This window comes from Sceloporus undulatus, chromosome 4 (assembly GCF_019175285.1).
Source record: "Sceloporus undulatus isolate JIND9_A2432 ecotype Alabama chromosome 4, SceUnd_v1.1, whole genome shotgun sequence".
NCBI classification, from domain to species: domain Eukaryota; kingdom Metazoa; phylum Chordata; class Lepidosauria; order Squamata; family Phrynosomatidae; genus Sceloporus; species Sceloporus undulatus.
In genome coordinates this window covers 212,413,412-212,420,976 of record NC_056525.1, presented here as the reverse complement: position 1 = coordinate 212,420,976, position 7,565 = coordinate 212,413,412, and the positions used below count along the sequence as shown (strand labels likewise).

General features: G+C 40.6%; 1 protein-coding gene across 9 annotated transcripts in view; it reads left to right on the top strand.

The window, feature by feature from the left end:
* The first annotated feature begins 426 nt into the window (after nt 1–426).
* The window catches only part of PAG1 (phosphoprotein membrane anchor with glycosphingolipid microdomains 1), a 110,617-nt gene continuing 103,478 nt past the window's right edge, over nt 427–7,565 (top strand). For all 9 annotated transcript variants that reach the window (XM_042464763.1, XM_042464761.1, XM_042464762.1 and 6 more), the window contains exon 1: nt 427–734. The gene's annotated coding sequence lies outside the window, so the exon portion shown is untranslated. The remainder of the gene's footprint in view (nt 735–7,565) is intronic.

The window sequence follows — 7,565 nt, the reverse complement described above, 5'->3', positions numbered from 1 at the left end:
ATTATTATTATTATTATTATTATTATTATTATTATTATTATTATTATTATTATTATTATTATTTGCATATCTTAGATGGTTGATATTCCTTCCTCCTCTTTTCAATCCAACAACTCCTGGGCCCAAGCCAGCTTATGTTCTGCATAGAAGTTGAGCAAGTGGGGTGAGAAGATGTGGCCTTGTCTGATTCCTTTGCCAATTGGGAACCATTCTGTTTCTCCTTGTTCTGTTTTGACAGAACTGGGGTTTTTTGGTAGAGGAAGGGAATTGCTCTTGCTGCTCTTGCTTCCCTCCTGCTGCTGCTGCTGCTGCTGCTGCCTGAGCTGGGGAGGCTTGGGCTGCTGCTCATGCGCACTGCTGCCCAGGCTGGCGCGCTGTCCTCGGTTGCTCCACTTCTGCTCCTCCTCCTCCTTGGAGCTACAGCTCTTGCTCTGCTGCTGCTGCTGCTCTGGGTGCCTGGTCCGCTGTCTTCGCTCTGCTCTGCGAGGGAGCCCTGGCCAGAGAGGGCTGCTGGCGGGGCTTGCCTTGCCTCTTCCTCCCCTCCTGGCTTTTGGGGAGACTGCGCTGCGCCATGTAGTGTGGGGGAGCCCTTGCTTTCCCCTTCTCCTTCTTCTTCGTCGCCTTGGCCAAAGGGAGCCCAGAAAGAGCAGCAGCAGGAGGAGGAGGAGAGGCAAGGGACGGACAAGAGGAGAGGGACTGGGCAGCCCCAGAGGAGCCCTGGCCATCTCGCCTGGGTAAGTGCAGCACGCCTGGCAGAAGGGGCAGGTTGGGTCCTGGAGGGCCCCAGAGGGGGAGGGAGGGAGGGAGGGCAGTCTATTTGGGGGCTGGGAGGGAGAGAGGGAGGGCGTCACACTCTGCCCATGCTCAGAGGCACGACTTTTATGACTGGAGGAGTCCCAGAGTGTGGGGTAAGTTCTTGAGATGAATAGTGCTCTCTGTCCATGCTCAGAGGCAGATCTTTTATGCCTGGAAGAGTCCCAGAGTATGGGGTAAGCTCTTGAGATGAATAGTTCTCTCTGTCCATGCTCAGAGGCAGATCTTTTATGCCTGGAAGAGTCCCACCAGATAAGAGAGCCAGAGGGTGGTGTAAGATCTTGGGATGGATAGTGCTCTGCCCATGCTCAGAGGCATGGCTTTTATGGAAGAGTCCCAGATAAGAGAGCCAGTGTGGTGTAGCCTCTTGAGCTAAACAGTTAATTGACTAAAGCTGATATTTAACTGGTTAGGTTTCCCCCCAAGTCACCATCTGGTCTATTAGAAAAGAAAAGATAGAGCCAGTGTGGTATTGTGGTTTCTGTGTTGGACTACAACCCTGGGAGCCAGGGTTGGATTTGCTGTTGGGCCATGAAACCCATTGGGTGACCTTGGGCAAGTCACATGCTCTCAGCCTCAGGGGAAGCAAAACCTGCTCTGAAGAAATCTTGCCAAGAAAACCCCAGGATAGTTTGCCTTAGGGTTGCCATAAGTTGGAAACAACAACAACAAAGTGATTCTGCAGGAATGGCCTTGACAGTGACTGTTAGACCTTGGGCCTGAATCATGCTCAGAATGAAACCTTTGGGAAGTATGGGAAACGTATTCGGGGTAGCCATGTTGGCCATGTAGCAAAGTACAATAACATCCCAAATCCACATAACTGATACCTTTATTTGGATAAACAAAAATGCACTTTGTTAGCTAAATAAGTGTATCACCGGTTTGTTTATTTGGGATGTTATTGTATTAACTGTCCCATGGATTTCATAGGGTTTTCTTAGGCAAGGAGTAAATACTCAGATATAGTTTGTCAGTTCCATCCATTGAAATACAACCTACAGCACCTGGAACTCCTTGGCAGTTTCCCATCCAAGTACCAACCGGGACTGCCCCTGCTTAGCTTCTAAAATCAGACAAGTCTTTAGAGTATTTAGGCCAGGTTTTAATAGTAGTCTCCAAAAAGGAGGGGGAAGGTAAAGCAGGAAAAATATTGTCAACTAAAGGCAGACTTATGTGCTTTTTTAAAAAAACACCTTTTAAAGAAGTGGTTAGTCTGGTAAATGAAAATAGTTTTATGGGTTTTTGCAATCAGTTGGGGGGAGATCTCAACTCTAAGCTGAAATCCAAAGAGTATGTGCAATATCTTAGGCGTGAGTAGTCCAGTATTCAATGAGCCTAAGGCCCCTTGTAAGTGTGCATAGGGTTTGCAGCATTCCTTGGGAGAAAGTGTCATTGAAATAACTCTGATTACTCCTAAGCAGACTTTTTTTTATCCTTTAAGATTATGGCACTACTTAATTGACACCAGCTTGTAATGTTGGGGGTAGTTTACAAGGCCATGTAGTGTGGATTTCTGTGTCTGTTCAGCCCTGAAGCTCCTTGGGTGGTCTTGGGAAAATCCTAGGATAAATGCAGATAAATGAGATAAGAATTATAAAAACACTGGAGACTCTGAGTGGTGCTTTAGAGCGTGGAATGATAATAATAATAATGCTTTACTGTGAGAAGGACTGCAGTGGGAAGGGCTCAAGGGGAAAGTAGCAGCATGGATAGGAGACATAATGCACACTTAGCATATCTGGAAAAACCACTTAAAGGCTTCCAGATGCAAACAACATAATCTTGAGGTTTCTGTTTTTGTTTAGGTTAGCAGTGAGTTTTGTAGGGATAGTCTGAAATCTGGGACTGACATACTGTAACCTTAGGATGTGGAAGTAAGAATGCATACTTCAGTATAAATAACATGGCACTTTGAAAACAGCTGAAAATGAAGGATGAAGTCCTATGTACAAATCCTAGTAAGTGGCAAAGCAGAGGGAGAAAGGGAGCATGTGGTGAGAGTGAGTGAGAGTACATACTCTCTCTGCAGGCATACAGATAATACCAAGCAACTGAACAAGTGCAAGAAAATGCAATAGGCAGTTAGGAAGTATAGTTATAGAATGTGTTTTTGAGTGTTATTCCATCAATTCAATATACTTTGAATGGGTTACATTTTTGGTGTGTTTAAATTTTCATTTCATCTGAACTATTTTGGGTGTTATAAAAAGATATAGTCCATTTTAATAATTTTTATACAGGTTAAATCTCCATTATTTGAAATGCTTGGGACAAGAAGTGTTTTGGATTTCATATATTTTTGGATTTTGGAATAGTTGCATATACATAATGAGGTATCTTGGAGATGGGTTCTGGTGAACATGAAATTCATTTATGTTTCATATTCATTTTATAAAATAGCATAAAGGTAATTTTATACATAACATTTTAAATAATTTTGTGCATGAAACAATGTTTGTGTACGTTGAACCATCTGAAAGCAAAGGTCCCACATGGGCAATCATGTGGGCAATTCTGGAATATTCTGGATTTTGGAATTCTGGATAAGGGAGACTCAACTTGTACTATTGGGAGTTTGTCTGTGCACAGTGGCATTAGGGCAAAAGCCTTACAGATAATTCTGATATGCTGGTGTATTCTTCTCATTGGACCATATTTCTGTAAATGTATATGATAGTCATGTTATATGTAGTGTTGAATAGTTGTAACAGTTAGGATCAAAATAGTGCTATGATCAAGATAGTGTTAATCGAATCTATGCTCTAATTAGTGGTTCTGAGACTCTGATCCTTCAGATTTTGAGCCTTCCATAAATCCTGAGCATTGACCCTGAAGTCTAGGACTTCTGGAAGAGGACCAGAGTTTGAGAACCAGTTCTTTGTATCCCAATCAAGCATGATCCAATTCATGTGTAGGTGTTGTTGCTTTAGTTTCTTAGTTGTACCATCACTGTTAAAGGTAAACTTGTCCTGCATGTTTCTTCTTAAGAGGAAGTATCTAATCATGTTGTAAGCTGTAATTAGGAAGATATCAAGAATGCCTTTGAATAAGTGAGAGTTTCCATTTAAAGCTACATGCCTTATTTTACTTTAGTAGCCCATGTACTCCCCCCCCCCAAAAAAAAAAACCCCTTAATATTTGACTGAGATTCTGGTTAGACATTTTTAGCCAGGCTTTAAGTTTGTAACAGATGTTCTTTTGGTGATAAATATGTTGCTCTTCAGATGCTGTTGGACTGCAGTTCCCACTGCACCTGGCTAGAATAGCACATGATGAGAAATGATGGGAATTGAAGTGGAAAAACAAGTCCACATGTTCCCCATTTCGGTTTTAGGATTTAAGCATCCCAATCCTAAATATTCCTGCCAGCATATCACTCTGCAACTCTTATGTATCATACATCTTGCACTGAATATAAGCCATAATAGTCACAAATATTTCTTGTCTTATTAAGAAACTAGAAAATTCATTGTAATCCCTAAAATGCTCATAAATGGTTTTCTCTAATTCCTTTTGTAAAAATATCATTTAATGAAAAATTAATCTGCAGTCTGGTTCTTAATGTATTTCACAGCCCAGAGCAGTGGATAAATCTAATTGCAAGGACATTTAATGACAATATGGGGGCAGGGGAAATGTTTGGTTCATGCATCAGTTTCCCAAAGACTCCATTATGTAACTTAAGCTCCACATTTAACCAGCCATTAAAATGATTTTAATTTGGTAGACGGCACCATCTGGAGTCTACTTTTCAAGAAGAAAGCACTTAATAATCTAAAGCAGAAACTACTGAAATAGCCATGCTTTTCTTTCTCCAACAAGGAGCTTTCATTGAATTTTTCTTATCTGTCCTAGGATGGCATTCAGCTGTTCCTTTGCCCAGGAGTTCTCACCATTCACATATGACAATGTTAAATAAATGTAGACACCTGAACTTTAGAAAAGTCTCAAGGGGAAACATGTTTTCCTGAGCACATTTTGTAAAAGTAGCAGGCAGCTGTATCTTTAGGACACATAGAAAATAAAATAGCAGACACCATTTATTTTTATCAGGAGAATGCAAATGGTCAGTATTTGAATTTTCCTTTAAGTAGATATCAAGAGCATTTTCTTGAGTATTCTATTTATTTGGCAGTATTGATAATTTTGATTTCTATTATGCAAAAAGCACTAATCAGCAATCAGGCATGTTGTTGTGTGCCTCCAAGTCATTTTTTACGCATGGCCACCCTAAGATGACCCTATCTTAGGATTTTCTTGGCATGTTTCTTCAGAGAGGGTTTGTCATTGCCATCCCTGAGGTTGAGAGAGTGTGACTTACCCAAGGTCACCTGGTGGGTTTTTATGCCTGAGCAGGGAATTGAACTCTGATCTACAGAGTCCATGGACAACAAATCCATACTACTCTACTAGGTATGGAGAGCTCATTGTATTCTGCATTCAGGTGTGCTATTAAAGGAGGAAAAAAGATGCTGTTTTCAGGGGCAGAGTCCTCATTTCTATTTTGATTTATTAAATTGAAATATTGGTGTATGAACTGGGCCATAAATTTCAGAAACAGCTGGTGCTTGTCTACCTCTTGATCCAGAGTGGTTTTTATAGCCATGTTTTCCTCAGTGTGATCACCATTTGCAAAGGTAGAATATTTCATTATTACAGTAGCACAATACGGCATACACACACTTCAGTTTGATTTGAGAAAGTTGTTCTGAAGATCCAGCTATAAAAGGTGCAATGACACTGATTTCAACTGATCACTATCTGTATCAGTTCTGTGCTGTTCACAGTGTTGGCGAGGAGAAGCTGTAAAAAAGCCTGAAAGGCAAAATGTGCTTTTAGCTTACACAGTGGAAGCAAAAGCCATTTTGAATTTTCGTTATCCAGCCCATTGCAGAAAGCAGAGAGTCCATGTGTCTGTGAGAATCTCAGGTCCCAGATATTGCTTGCAGTCTGTTCCACTGATTAATCAGGATACAAATTTTAATCTGTGATCAAAGCTTTCATCAATTATTGGTTTAAATTTGCTGACCTAGAGATCTGTATGTAACAAGCCAGTCACTCAGGTTTCCTGACAATGAGTATGCAGAAACCATTATTTCTCTTCTTAACACTAGAAATTAGTTGCTATAGTGCAGCCATGGGTTTGACTTTACCAGTTGAAAACTAATTCAGACAAAATGGAGGTGTTTTTGATCAAATACTCATGTGATCTAGAGGTTGCTTTTTCGTTTTATTCATGTGTTGCATAGGAACAGTTACATAGCTTCTTAGTGCTTCTTCCATCATTTCCCCTGGATATTGATGGGGTGACATCAGTACGAGGAGTGCCTTTTATTAGCTTCAACTAATAATACAAGTGCAGCCACATCTGGCATCAGTTTTTAATGTATTATTTACTTTCATACTGAATTGTTGAAATAGACTGTACATGGAGTTGCCTTTCAAGGCAGTCCCGAAGCTTCAATAGTTCCAAATGGAATGGCCAGCATGTATAACTATAGTAACAACGAATCAGAGAGATGTAGTAGTTGCCACAGCTACATAAGGATAAGAACGGTTATCATATTTGAGGGATAAATTATTATATGGAAAAATGTGCTGAAGTAGAACTTCTCATAATTTATAGTGAGGCAGTCATTTTATAATATTTGTACTAGTCTAAGCTCACAACATAAGTTAAAAATAGTGTTTAGAAATAAGGAAAATGGATTACAATCATAAGTGGTTTGATCCAGATTTGGTCTTAAAGTAAACCGTCAGGAATATATTTATGTGTATGCATTTGTGTGTATGTTTTCTCACTTATCCAGAGGCTGTTTTGCAAATAAATTGAACTGGGGTGAAAAAGTTTTTAAAGCTTTGGTGCAGTGTTTCAAGTATTGGGATATCCAGATTTGAATCACTGCTGAGCAAATAAAATTCACTGGATGACTTCAAGCTAATCTTGACTTGACATCCTCCAGTATATTGCTATAAGAATAAATTGGGGAAGATGAGAACTATGTACCATGTACTTAGGAATCATTATACAGTCAGCCTGCCACATCTGTGACTTTGACTTTTGTGGATTTGGTTATTCATGGATTTGATTAATATGTTCTCTCTAGGAGTCTCTTGTTCCTCCAGCATGACTCTGAAGGCAATGAATTATAGAGTCATGATGGGGGACCTAGAGGTTCCAGAGACTTTTGTGTACATTTCTAGGTCCTCCAGTGCTGTGATCAGCTTCCAGTGGATGTTGACCACAGAGTTGCACTGGAGGACCTAGAGATTCCTAAAGAGGTGTTCTCTCAGGTAAAAAAGTCTTGTTTTTATTTGTGGCCTTTTCACTTTCTTGGGGGTCCTCTGCCCTTAACCCCCAAATTAGAGGACCCACTGTAAATAATAAAAATGACACCACTAGATGGTCCCACTCAATGATATTGCCAGGGATCATATTTACCATAGGTCTTAGAGCCTGCAATGATTCTGACCTGGCAATCTTAGCCATAGTCTATATAAACAGTGTTGATATAGCCAATGATAACTTCCAGCAGCCCTGGCCAGCTTAGCTGGTGGTGAGGAAGATTGGGAGTTCACTGTCCAGCAGCACCTGGAGGACTGTTGTTTTGGAGACGGCTTATTCCTGTATAGATCAATGGCAGATGCCTTGCCCTTGGTGACATCTTGCAGATTCAGTGGACAGAAATCAGAAACAAGGCCTTTTTTTGGTGAGATTACAAATCATCTGGGATACTTTACCAACTGAA